Here is a 14,690-nt window from a genome sequence, read left to right on the forward strand (position 1 = left end):
CATAAGTATGCTACATTACATAGCAAATGGGATTTTGAAGATATAGTTGAGAATCTTGAGATGGAGAAAGGATCCTTAAAAGTGAAATAGGCAAAGAGTCAGAATAGGAGATGTGATGAGAGCAGAGAGCCAGCGTGATTCAGCAGATGATAAAGACAGGACTGGCTACTGATGGCTTTGAAGATGGAGGAATTGAGGTATAAACCAAAAATGTGGGTGTCTTCTAGCAGCTGGGTAAGACAAGATAACAGATACTCCTCTCAAGCCTCTGGGAGGAACACCTTGATTTATTTAACCCAGTGAGACCAACCCATTTTAAGAATTATAAAATAATTTATGTTCTTTTAAGCTGCCATGTTTATGATGATTTGTTATAGCAGCAAAAGGATATAGTAGGGCTTCTAGGAGAATTTTGTAATATTTGTAAAGCAATTAGGACACTCTTTTTTTTTTTTTTTTTTTGCTGTACGCGGGCCTCTCACTGTTGTGGCCTCTCCCGTTGCGGAGCATAGGCTCCGGACGCACAGGCTCAGTGGCCATGGCTCACGGGCCCAGTCGCTCCATGTCATGTGGGGTCTTCCCGGACCGGGGCACGAACCCGTGTCCCCTGCATCGGCAGGCGGACTCTGGACAACTGCACCACCAGGGAAGCCCGCAGGACACTCTTATAATAATCACTGTATATACTTTTGAAAAATATGTACCTAAGGAAAGAAGTATTGAATGCCTTCTAGAAACACTTAGCATGCAGTTATATAGAAAATATATGTAAAGAATTGTCCCTATTCTTCAGATGTAATATACCTTAAAGGAGACTACAAAAACACATACTTTAAAGATACTTATATTAGAGCTGCTGACGGATTTGACTGGGTAATAATGAAGCAACAGGGCTATGAAATAAGTGCTCTGTGTAGTTGCTTTAATGATGTACTCTAGTACTCAGATATAATGCTGTGAACATAATGCTCGCCTCTGAATGTCTAAATTCTGAGAAAAAAAAAAGCCTTCTCTAAAACTGCTTTCAGTTCAGATGACAGAACTTCAGTTCAGAAACACCCAATTTATTAATAGTTTTAGGGAAAAAAACTTCAAAAGTATTAGCATACACAGGGGCGCTTGAAGAGCAGAAGGCCTTGACTTGTGCAAGAGAAGCAGAAACTGCACTTTCGAAACTAAGATAAACACCGATCCTCTCAGAAGATTCTGTATTGGGAACCCGATGCAGCTGGCCCACTTAGGACTGACTTTTCTGATGTTTTTCTTCAGTGAAGAGGTTGCAGCTGTCGCTATAATGGCAGCAGCTGGCGTCCACGCTGGCACTCGGATAGCAGTGCTCTGAGACTCCCTGTCTGCTACTTGGGCTGATTCAGTACTTTGGTGACTCCAATTACTAGACCTTTGCATGCCTGACTCTTGGGAGAGGAGCTGTTCTCTTCCCTGACCTACTTGAATGACAGTCCAGAAACATAGTCATGAAATATGTCTCATGCTAAGAGAGACATTAAAAGTATTTCCACCCCTCCCCTATGGAATAGGACAAATTTAAATGCTGGAGGTGGGGCTGCATTCTCTTTTGAAAGATGATCAAGTGGATTATCCCTATTTTATCAGTAGAATGCATGGTCTTTTCCAGGCCATCAATAATTTGGGGTAACTGGAAAACCTGTGGGATGGTCGTCATATGTTTTGTAGAAACATCTGTCTATAAACTATTAGTACAGTTTGATTTTCAGATAATAAAAGAGAAACATCTACAGTTCTCCAGTATTGAAACTAAAGAAAACTAAAAAAAAAAAAAAAAAAAAAAAAATACTTCTACTTTAAAGAAAACCTTTGCATATCACTAACTTAGGACCTTAATGTATACTGAGCACTGTGTTCTACATGCAGTCTTTTAAACCTCATAATTCTGTGATATATATGTTGATTCAATCAGGTACTTCATAGATGAAAACAAGATATACAAGATAAGTAGTTCAGTATACAGAGTCCAGATTTGTCTTACCCCCAATCCTGTGCTTATAGTAACTCAACACTTCTGCCTTCAACAGCATTTTCTGGGGACTGTATGATGACCCGCAAAATATAGGGCAAATTTTTCACATATGTATCAAACACACACACACATGTATAATCCTATGAGTTTGGCATTTCAGATTTTCTCTGTGGCCTTATCTGTTACATCTCTGGATATTGAACTTGACTGTACACAGCTGCTTTACTAAATATTAAAAACCCACAGGAGGGCTTCCCTGGTGGCGCAGTGGTTGAGAGTCCGCCTGCCGATGCAGGGGACATGGGTTCGCGCCCCGGTCTGGGAAGATCCCACATGCCATGGAGCGCCTGAGCCCGTGAGCCATGGCCACTGAGCCTGTGCGTCCACAGCCTGTGCTCCGCAGCGGCAGAGGCCACAACAGTGAGAGGCCCGCGTACCAAAAACAAACAAACAAACAAAAAAACCCAAAAAAAAACCCCACAGGAAGCACAGAGAAGCTTGCACCATAGGCCTGGCAGTGCCTTTATCAGAAGGCCATAGCACTAAATCAATGTAACCAAAATGTACTTTCATCCCAATGTGCTCCAGTCCTAGAAGTTACCTGAAAGATGCAACACGTTTATCTTCCAGGCAAGATTCCTGGTGGGTTATTCCTCTGTTCTCCAAATCAGTCTGATTTTCTTCCACCAGGGGGTGCCAGAGCAACAACAACAGTACTGCGATTCCTAAGGAAAAATGTTCTCCTAATTATGACTCATTTATAGAGATGGGTGGTGGCACCTATTGGAACAATTCCTGATAAACCAAAGCTTCACGAGAGTCCACTGTATTAATTTTAATTTAAGGAAGGATAAGATCATTTATGTATACAGAGGACTCTGAAACCTTATTTTATCTATTTATTAGAATATTCCTCCTGCCAAAAATACATGAGCTGTTACCAAGAGGTAATTTATTTCATTTTCTGTCTACTACTTTTCTTTTTAATGGAAATGGGTCTTAGAAGAAAAGCAGAAAGACCTGCTAAAAAGATGAGACAAGTAGTAAAAATTAGCTACATAACAATAGCAATAGTGGCATTTGGGTAAAGAAAGCACTTTTTTTTTAACTTGAAAACTTCTTACAACTCTACAAAGTAAATATTACCTCTAGTTTTATTGCTACAAAATCTTTTAAAAGTGCAAGTTCCCATTCCAAGCATCTCATTGCATCCCTCAGAATAATCACTAAGATTTTTTGTATGTTTTTATTCCCATGCTTGTGTATATGTATGTGTACCATGTGTCATATATATTAAACAATATACATGGCATATATACTTTAACAATGGACTCATAGTGTGTATAGTTGTCAGTTTCCTTTTTTTTATTCACTTCATATATCAGAACATTTTCCCACATTAGGACATAAATATCTAGTTCATTTCTACAAGTCTAAATTACTGAGCTAGCAGAAATACATAAAGTTATATAATAATGATTTTTTTTAAATCATTGCAAAAGCAAGTTCAAAGTAAATTCTGTACTAATTTAATCCTAGTATTAAGTTGGCATGCAGTAGTTCACTTGAATAAACAACTGGATATTTCTTCATTCTTTGGGGGGGAAAAAAAAACCCTGCATACTCTATACCCGTCTGCAACAATGGCAGTACACATGACCTCATACAAACTATCAGTCTAGCAGTAGAAACAGCAGCTTATTTCATTTAGTCTGGCATTTCACAGACTTACTTAAACATACCACTTTTTTTTTTTTTTTTGCGATACACGGGCCTCTCACTGTTGTGGTCTCTCCCATTGCGGAGCACAGGCTCCGGACATGCAGGCTCAGCGGCCATGGCTCACGGTCCCAGCTGCTCCGCGGCATGTGGGATCTTCCCGGACCGGGGCAAGAACACGTGTCCCCTGCATTAGCAGGCGGACTCTCAACCACTGCACCACCAAGGAAGCCCTAAACATACCACTTTTAAAATAGATACCAGTACAAACATATATCTTGGCAGACACAGATGGTTATATCCCATTCTAGGTCACTTCTATTTTACCTTGGTCCTAGAGCAGTGTTTTTCAAATTCTGACCTGCATAGTAATCACTTAAGGATCTTGTTGAATTATTGAGTCCGGTTCAGTAGGTTTGGAGGGGAGCTTGAGATTCTGCATTTTTAATTAGCTCCTGGATTATGTTAGCCTGCTGTGAATAGCTTCAACCAGTAAGAACTTAGATTAGAAGACAGGATGTAATTCACATAGAATGAAGTTTTAATCACAGGAAATGGCAGGAAGTGGAAATTAGAATGGCATTTTACTCATAAAAGGAGTTTTCCCCATTTATTTTGTAGTGATTTGTTTGTTGGCACTTTACATTTGAGTGAATTTTTAATGCTATCTTTGAACATGGGTTAGGAAAGATATCTAAGGGAAGTAGCATGCTTAATATTTTATGTGAGATATTATTTTACAGCAGTATATTAGCCAGATTTGGTAGTAAACAAGAGAAATGAACTAAGAAAGAAATACTGTTGTTGTTTTGTTCCCCCTGCCAAGTACCACTGCCCCTGCCTGATACGTATGGAGCTGCATGGCAGCCTTTTTAAAGTGGGTAAGCTGTTTGACATACATAACAGATGGGGTCATAACTTCCCAATTCCATAAACATGGCCTCCACTCCTGGAGGCAGTAATGCTTTCTCAATGCGTTTATAGGAGGTGCATTGCCGGCATTTTACAAGTTATTGAAGCTCAGGGCAGCAATAACTTGTAGTTTTCAACATAGTTTCAATGTGCTTTTAGGGATGAGGTACACTAGATAAGAAATAACTTAGTAAATTATTCTTTATTCCTGTCAGTTGCTCCAGGAGTGTGAGGCCCTGGCATTTGAGTGGGAATCTTCAGTTGTTCTGGCATCATTATTTTCATATTTTGTCCTTTGTAGGGTCAGTGAGGTTTTCAGTTACCTCTGGTAAACCTCCTCCCTTGCCCCATGCTCTTCAAGATTGACAGCAGCACGCTACTCTCTAAAATCCAGTTAGCCTCAGTGGAGACACAGCATCCCCAAAGACAGGAAAAATAGGACTCCAGGAGAACATAGAGAAAATATATTTCAGGAGGGAAATTTATATTTTAAGGTCTTTCTAGGAGCGTTATCTTCATCCACTGAACAAGCGTGTATGTAAAATATCTAGCAAATGCAATAGGCAGAAGGTACATGTTAATTTTTGTGTCTTCATCATTCCAATTTCTAAAACTCGATTTCAGAAAACAATGAAACAGTGATAAGAAAATAATTACTGCTATCCAGGCACTCAAAATCTAGTGAGGAAAAGAGAAAAGTAAAAACTTGGAATATATTAATACATTATAGCAAACACGTGTGTGTGTGTGTGTATGTGTATATATATATATATATATATATATATATATATATGGTGACAGAGAAAATACCTACTTCAGTTTGAAATGTATCTGTTGATGGGAGAAGTGAATGCATAGGGTAGCAAAGATATTCTTACTGATTATTATTATTATCATCTGAAGATTGAGTTCTGAAAATTCATCACACCACCACTACTCCTTCCTATTTCCCACATAAATACTATTCTGTGTTCCATAGACATAGATGTTACATTTTTGTCTATTTTCTATAATAGTTGATGCACTTTTACCCTTTATTACAGTGTTATACATGATTGATATCATGTATTAGATTTAAGGTCATTGACCAGAAAACTAGAGTTTGCTTATTTACCACTATAGCCTTGTCCCCACCATTTACCTTCCACCTTCAATCCTAAATAGACATTAACGGGCACTATAAATGCTCACAGTTAAATATGGTGTTATTTCTGGTTTTATATATTGTGATCAAACACATGAAGAAATGGCTACAGAGAACAGACCTGTGATATTATGCATCAGTTTCCTATTTGCAAGCTTCAATCAGTTTAATGGGGATAGCACTTCTCTCTATAGCACTTTATAGAATTTTGGAGGTTAGCGGATTGAGATGAAAACTATTTTTCATTGGCTCACAGTAATTATTGCTTCTCCTTCTCTGGAGAATCCAGACTAACACAGTAAATATATGGTAAAACTTATAAAGAGATGATAAAGGCCGTGGGTAGTCAAGTTTGGGGAGAATCTGAAAAGTTGAGTTTTGGACATGTTGAATTAGAGATGTCTGTTAAACAGACTAGTGGAGATATCACAGAGGCATGTATATTTTTGCAGAGTCTGGCCTGGAGATAGACATAAAGCTGTGCAATTACTTTTATATTTATAGTAAAGAGGATAGAAGATTGAGGTACTTCAATCTTAGAAAGCAGGGATGAAGAAGAGAGATCAGAAAAGATGACTGAGAAGAAAGTTGGGTAGGAGGTATGTCAAGAGAATGTGAAGTCCTGGAAACAAGATGAAAAAAAATTATCAAGAAAATGGTAGTAATCACCTGTGTTGAATGCTGATTACTGGTCAAATGAGATATGTAATGAGAGAGATAAACATCGAATTTCACAGCATGAGTTTGTTGATGGCATTAACAAGAGTTTTAATCATATAATGAGGCCAAAAGCCTAATTAGAGTTTGGTTAAAAGAGAAAAGAGGGGAAAAGGAGAGAGGGAGAATGTATGCTACAGCTGCCATAACAAAGCGTCACAGACTGGTTGGCTTAAATAACAGAAATTTATTTTTTTAGTTCGGGAACCTAAATATCCAAGCTCCAGGTGTTAGCAGGGTTGGCTTCACTCTTAGGCCTCTTTGCTTGCTGGTAGATGGCCATCCTCTCCCTTTGCCTTCTGGTCTTCCTTCCCTATGTCTGTCTCTGTCCTAATTTCCTCCTCTTATGAGGACCTCAGTCCTATTGGAATAGGGTCAACACTAACCACCTCATTTTAACTTAATTACATTTTAAAAGACTCTATCTTCAAATAAAGCCACATTCTGAGATACTGAGGATTATAACTTCAACATGAATTTTGGAGGGAAATGATTCAGCCTATAATGCTCCACTCTTTGGCCCTTCAAACCTCATATCCTCATATCCAAAATACATTCATCCTATCCCAGCAGCCCCAGAAGTCTAAACCTATTTCAGCATCAATGTTAAGTCCAAAATCTCATCTAAATCAGTATGGTTGAGAATCAAGGTATGATTCATTCTGAGACAAAGTTCCTCTCTAGCTGTGAACCTGTGAAAGCAGACAAGTTATCTGTTCCAAAAACACAATGGTGGGACAGGCTTAGGATAGGTACTCCTATTCTGAAAGGGAGAAATTGGAAAGAAGAAGAGGATCACAAGTCCTAAGCAAGTCTGAAAACTAGCAGGGGAAATTCCATTAGATTTTAATGCTTGAGAATAATTCTCCTTGGTTCAGTGCTCTGTCCTCTGGGTGGTGCCACTAGGGTGGTGGCTGTACTTCATGTGGCCACCAGTGTGGTGGCCCCATCTCCTAACTGTAACTTACTTAATCTTTAAAGACCCTAAATATCCCATCTTTAGTTACAGTAGCATGGTGAGGTACAGTGATTAGGGAGGGCAGACACACCTCAGCCTACAATAGATACTACAGACAATTCTGAGGATTAATTTTCAAAGGTCAGCAAGAATATATGACAGTATCTTGTGGAGAAAGGTGAGTGAAGTAACATGATGTAATGACAATAAGATAAAGATCCAGTAGAGGGATGTTTTGACGTTGTAGAAGAGGGGGGAAATTGCTAGAATAATGTCCTTAAGTATACAAGAGAGAATGGAAACAAGTATAAAATTGGAGGGCTTGGCTTTAGATGGGAACACAAATTTAGGGGACAGGCGCAGATGTCATTAGGTGGGTTGATGTGAGATGGAATATGTAGAAGTTCTCATCTCTTGTTTTCTTCTTTTTGATTTTTTTTAACATCTTAATTGGAGTAGAATTGCTTAACAATTGTGTGTTAGTTTCTGCTGTATAACAAAGTGAATCCGCTATACTTATACATATATCCTCATATCTCCTCCCTCTTGCGTCTCCCTCCCACCCTCCCTACCCCACCCCTCTAGGTGGTCGCAAAGCACCGAGCTGATCTCCCTGTGCTATGTGGCTGCTTCCCACTAGCTATCTATTTTACATTTGGTAGTATATATATGTCAATGCCACTCTCTTTCAACAAGTAAAGGGGAAGGTCATAAGCTCTAAGTGAGCCTGGCAAAGCAGAGAGAAAAAAAATGTAATAGTCATTTAGGATAACTTTGTCATAAATCTATAGTGGGAAGAGTCATTCTGATTTTAAGCTTATTTTTCTAGTCACTTTTGGTAAGAACAAAAACTGGGAATGATGAGCGTTGTTTTTTTTTTCCAGTTTTTAGGTTTTTCTTATACAGTATGGTAAAGGAAGAAAGGGGCAAGTGAGACTAGGATATTTGCAAGGGAGTGATTTTAATAATTAAGCATATAGTTTAAGCTGTGTAAGAGTAGGGGAAAGACAAAAAGGAGACAAAAGATAGTGAAATAAAATAGAGGTCTTTGTAGTGTCAAGAGATTGTTGGAGTCCATGTTCTACAGGAAGTAGTCTGAGAATAGAGGACGTGATCATCAATGAGAGTCACCTTTTGGAAGAAGTGATCACAATAAGCACTTACCACTTAACAGCAATTGAATTATATGCCTCCTTAATTTGTAGCTGTTGTTTTTAATGTGGCTTAATGAAGAGTTAGAAACATTTGAAGAGTTCATTCTATATTCCATATAATTATGCTTTCTATGCTGCCTTAGAAATTACCACAAACTTAGTGACTTAAAACAGCAGTTGTTTATTATGAAACAATTTCTGTACATCAGAAGTCTGGGGACTGCATAGCTAAGTTCTGTACTCAAAGTCTATCTGAAATCATGGTATTGAAGACTATAATCATGGTATTGGCCGGCTGCATTCTCAACTAGGCAAAAATCTACTCCCAGACTCTCTCAGGTTGTTGACTGATGTCACTTCATTGTGGAAGATTTCTTGGCAGTTTTTTTTTTTTTGGTTCATTTTTCAAAGCCAGCAATAGAGTCTCAGACTTCTATACCATCTTTTAAATGACTTACCTAATTAGATGAGGGCCACGAGAATAATTCCCTTTAGATTAAACTCATTAGGGTATTTAATTGCATGCAAAATCTTTTCCTTTTCCCATTTTCTGTTGATTAGGAGCAAATTACAGGCTCTGCTTGCACTCAAAGTAAGGAAATTGTAAAAGAGTGTGATTCATGACTGAGGTGGTGGTGGTTACTTTAGGCTATATCCACCACAATAATGAATATGTTGAACTACACATTATTTAATTAAAGATGCTTTTTCAAGAGTTTTGCTTTCATCCATGGAGGATTAATTGCAATGAGAATCACCCTGTTACTATAAAATACTAGAAAACCCAGGGGAGTGGAGGAAATAACTGTTTTCAGACATTGGATCAGGCAGCACAGGTCTATGCTTCATGAGAGAAGAGAATGAACAATATGATCCCTAGGATTTCCATCAGACTACCTAGGAAGGTTCCATCCATGCCTCAGAAAAAAGCAAGGGGAACCCAAGCATAACCCAACTGAATTGGGAAGACGTTGTTTGTAGAGACTATAATTTTCAGGGAGGAATACCAGAAATGGAGGAGATTGATGATTGATAGAGCAGGACAGAAGAGGAGAAAAGAAAGGAGAGTATGCCATGGAGACCTGCAGAAGGATCCCCTCAAGTGTTTGGCTAAGTATTGACCAACCTTCCAAGGAAGTCAGGGATGGGACTACTAGAAAGTGATACCAAGATAATTCATGGAGATCACATAGGGCTGAGAACTGGAATTCTCATCAGCTAGAATACAAATACTTCTTAATACATAGGACATCATGTAGAGTGGTCAAAACGGTCACCTCTTGGTTACTAGGCTAAACTAATCCCAGAGTAAAACCTGCTTTGAAACTGTCCAAACTGAAATCAAGCAACTAAAGGAAGAAAGTAGAAAGTGAAAGAATATAAACTAATTGTGTGCTAGAACAAAGTTCAATTATCTTTATAAAACACAAACAAACAAACAAGAAAATCCAGCATTCTACATAGTATGACTCACAATTACTAGCATACAGTCAAGATTACTAGGTATATAAATAAGTAGAAAAATATGAACCATTAACAGGAGACAAATCCATCATTAGAAACAGACACAGAAAAATCAAAGATGGCATTAGTATACATGAATATGAAAAGAGCAATTATAAATCTAAATATTCCAAGGATTTAAAGTAAAACATGGACATGAAGGAATATGATCTTTCCTGTTCCCTTCCTTTACCCAACGACATTCTCCTACCAATTTTTCTTTACCTCTAGACCTAATTTATCTCAGTGGCAACAATTGATTCTACTGTAGAGTTTTCCATAACACTCTTTGAAACATCATGGCCTAGTTCAGAGGCAATCATATCGGCCAGCCAAATGAACTCAGTTATGGATCTAGTGGTATAATCACACTGAGACAAGCTTATTTCACATGACAGTCTACAGGACAATATTTGCTTCTTAAAAAACTTAATAGTATGCAAAATAAAAATTGAAAGTTATAGAATAAAAAACTAGAGAGATAACTCAAAGAAGTGGTGGACAATCCAACTGTAAAAAGGGAGTTGTGTGACAATTAGGAAAATGTGAATATGGACTATGTATTGGATGATATTAAGAGATTAATTTAAAAACTTTATGTAGGGCTTCCCTGGTGGCGCAGTGGTAGAGAGTCCGCCTGCTGATGCAGGGGACACGGGTTCGTGCCCCAGTCTGGGAAGATCCCACATGCCGTGGAGCGGCTGGGCCCATGAGCCATGGCCGCTGAGCCTGCGCGTCCGGAGCCTGTGCTCTGCAACGGGAGAGGCCACAACAGTGAGAGGCCCGCGCACCACACACACACACACAAAAAAACTTTATGTATTTATTTTACCTCTAAAATGTTTTTTTTTTTTTTGCTTTGTAACAAATTTAATCAGTTATACATATACATATGTTTCCATATCCCCTCCCTTTTGCGTCTCCCTCCCACCCTCCCTATCCCACCCCTCCAGGTGGTCACAAAGCACCGAGCTGATCTCCCTGTGCTATGCGGCTGCTTCCCACTAGCTATCTACCTTACGTTTGGTAGTGTATATATGTCCATGCCACTCTTTCACTTTGTCACAGCTTACCCTTCCCCCTCCCCATATCCTCAAGTCCATTCTCTAGTAGGTCTGTGTCTTTATTCCTGTCTTACCCCTATGTTCTTCATGACATTTTTTTTTCTTAAATTCCATATATATGTGTTAGCATACAGTATGTGTCTTTCTCTTTCTGACTTACTTCACTCTGTATGACAGACTCTAGGTCTATCCACCTCATTACAAATAGCTCAATTTCATTTCTTTTTATGGCTGAGTAATATTCCATTGTATATATGTGCCACATCTTCTTTATCCATTCATCCGATGATGGACACTTAGGTTGTTTCCATCTCCGGGCTATTGTAAATAGGGCTGCTATGAACATTTTGGTACATGTCTCTTTTTGAATTATGGTTTCCTCAGGGTATATGCCCAGTAGTGGGATTGCTGGGTCATATGGGAGTTCTATTTGTAGTTTTTTAAGGAACCTCCATACCGTTCTCCATAGCGGCTGTACCAATTCACATCCCCACCAGCAGTGCAAGAGTGTTCCCTTTTCTCCACACCCTCTCCAGCATTTATTGTTTCTAGATTTTTTGATGATGGCCATTCTGACTGGTGTGAGATGGTATCTCATTGTAGTTTTGATTTGCATTTCTCTAATGAGTAAAGATGTTGAGCATCCTTTCATGTGTTTGTTGGCAGTCTGTATATCTTCTGTGGAGAAATGTCTATTTAGGTCTTCTGCCCATTTTTGGATTGGGTTGTTTGTTTTTTTGCTATTGAGCTGCATGAGCTGCTTATAAATTTGGGAGATTAATCCTTTGTCAGTTGCTTCATTTGCAAATATTTTCTCCCATTCTGAGGGTTGTCTTTTGGTCTTGTTTATGGTTTCCTTTGCTGTGCAAAAGCTTTGAAGTTTCATTAGGTCCCATGTGTTTATTTTTGTCTTTATTTCCATTTCTCTAGGAGGTGGGTCCAAAAGGATCTTGCTGTGATTTATGTCATAGAGTGTTCTGCCTATGTTTTCCTCTAAGAGTTTGATAGTGTCTGGCCTTACATTTAGGTCTTTAATCCATTTTGAGCTTATTTTTGTGTATGGTGTTAGGGAGTGATCTAATATCATACTTTTACATGTCCCTATCCAGTTTTCCCAGCACCACTTATTGAAGAGACTGTCCTTTCTCCACTGTACATTCCTGCCTCCTTTATCAAAGATAAGGTGACCATATGTGCGTGGGTTTATCTCTGGGCTTTCTATCCTGTTCCATTGATCTATCTTTCTGTTTTTGTGCCAGTGCCATACTGTCTTGATTACTGTAGCTTTGTAGTATAGTCTGAAGTCAGGGAGCCTGATTCCTCCACCTCCATTTTTCGTTCTCAAGATTGCTTTGGCTATTCGGGGTCTTTTGTGTTTCCATACAAATTGTGAAATTTTTTGCTCTAGTTTTGTGTAAAATGCCAGTGGTAGTTTGATAGGGATTGCATTGAATCTGTAGATTGCTTTGGGTAGTAGAGTCATTTTCACAATGTTGATTCTTCCAATCCAAGAACATGGTACATCTCTCCATCTATTTGTACCATGTTTAATTTCTTTCATCAGTGTCTTATAATTTTCTGCATACAGGTCTTTTGTCTCCTTAGGTAGGTTTATTCCTAGATATTTTATTCTTTTTGTTGCAATGGTAAATGGGAGTGTTTCCTTGATTTCACTTTCAGATTTTTCATCATTAGTATATAGGAATGCCAGAGATTTCTGTGCATTAATTTTGTATCCTGCTACTTTACCAAATTCATTGATTAGCTCTAGTAGTTTTCTGGTAGCATCTTTAGGATTCTCTATGTAGAGTATCATGTCATCTGCAAACAGTGACAGCTTTACTTCTTCTTTTCCAATTTGGATTCCTTTTATTTCCTTTTCTTCTCTGATTGCTGTGGCTAAAACTTCCAAAACTAGGTTGAATAAGAGTGGTGAGAGTGGGCAACCTTGTCTTGTTCCTGATCTTAGTGGAAATGGTTTCAGTTTTTCACCATTGAGGACGATGCTGGCTGTGGGTTTGTCATATATGGCCTTTATTATGTTGAGGAAAGTTCCCTCTATGCCTACTTTCTGCAGGGTTTTTATCATAAATGGGTGTTGAATTTTGTTGAAAGCTTTCTCTGCATCTATTGAGATGATCATATGGGTTTTCTCCTTCAATTTGTTAATATGGTGTATCACGTTGATTGATTTGCGTATATTGAAGAATCCTTGCATTCCTGGAATAAACCCCACTTGATCATGGTGTATGATCCTTTTAATGTGCTGTTGGATTCTGTTTGCTAGTATTTTGTTGAGGATTTTTGCATCTATGTTCATCAGTGATATTGGCCTGTAGTTTTCTTTCTTTGTGACATCCTTGTCTGGTTTTGGTATCAAGCTGATGGTGGCCTCGTAGAATGAGTTTGGGAGTGTTCCTCCCCCTGCTATATTTTGGAAGAGTTTCAGAAGGATAGGTGTTAGCTCTTCTCTAAATGCTTGATAGAATTCGCCTGTGAAGCCATCTGGTCCTGGGCTTTTGTTTGTTGGAAGATTTTTTATCACAGTTTCAATTTCAGTGCTTGTGATTGGTCTGTTCATATTTTCTATTTCTTCCTGGTTCAGTCTCGGCAGGTTGTGCATTTCTAAGAATTTGGCCATTTTTTCCAGGTTGTCCATTTTATTGGCATAGAGTTGCTTATAGTAATCTCTCATGATCTTTTGTATTTCTGCAGTATCAGTTGTTACTTCTCCTTTTTCATTTCTAATTCTATTGATTTGAGTCTTCTCCCTTTTTTTCTTGATGAGTCTGGCTAATGGTTTATCAATTTTGTTTATCTTCTCAAAGAACCAGCTTTTAGTTTTATTGATCTTTGCTATCGTTTCCTTCATTTCTTTTTCATTTATTTCTGATCTGATTTTTATGATTTCTTTCCTTCTGCTAACTTTGGGATGTTTTTGTTCTTCTTTCTCTAATTGCTTTAGGTGCAAGGTTAGGTTGTTTATTCGAGATGTTTCCTGTTTCTTAAGGTGGGATTGTATTGCTATAAACTTCCCTCTTAGAACTGCTTTTGCTGCATCCCATAGGTTTTGGGTCGTCGTGTCTCCATTGTCATTTGTTTCTAGGTATTTTTTAATTTCCTCTTTGATTTCTTCAGTGATCACTTCGTTATTAAGTAGTGTATTGTTTAGCCTCCATGTGTTTGTATTTTTTACAGCTCTTTTCCTGTAATTGATATCTAGTCTCATAGCATTGTGGTCGGAAAAGATACTTGATACAATTTCAATTTTCTTAAATTTACCAAGGCTTGATTTGTGACCCAAGATATGATCTATCCTGGAGAATGTTCCATGAGCACTTGAGAAAAATGTGTATTCTGTTGTTTTTGGATGGAATGTCCTATAAATATCAATTAAGTCCATCTTGTTTAAAGTATCATTTAAAGCTTGTGTTTCCTTATTTATTTTCATTTTGGATGATCTGTCCATTGGTGAAAGTGGGGTGTTAAAGTCCCCTACTATGATTGTGTTACTGTCGAT

Source organism: Mesoplodon mirus, assembly GCF_964341445.2.
Source record: "Mesoplodon mirus genome assembly, chromosome: 4".
NCBI lineage: Eukaryota > Metazoa > Chordata > Mammalia > Artiodactyla > Ziphiidae > Mesoplodon > Mesoplodon mirus.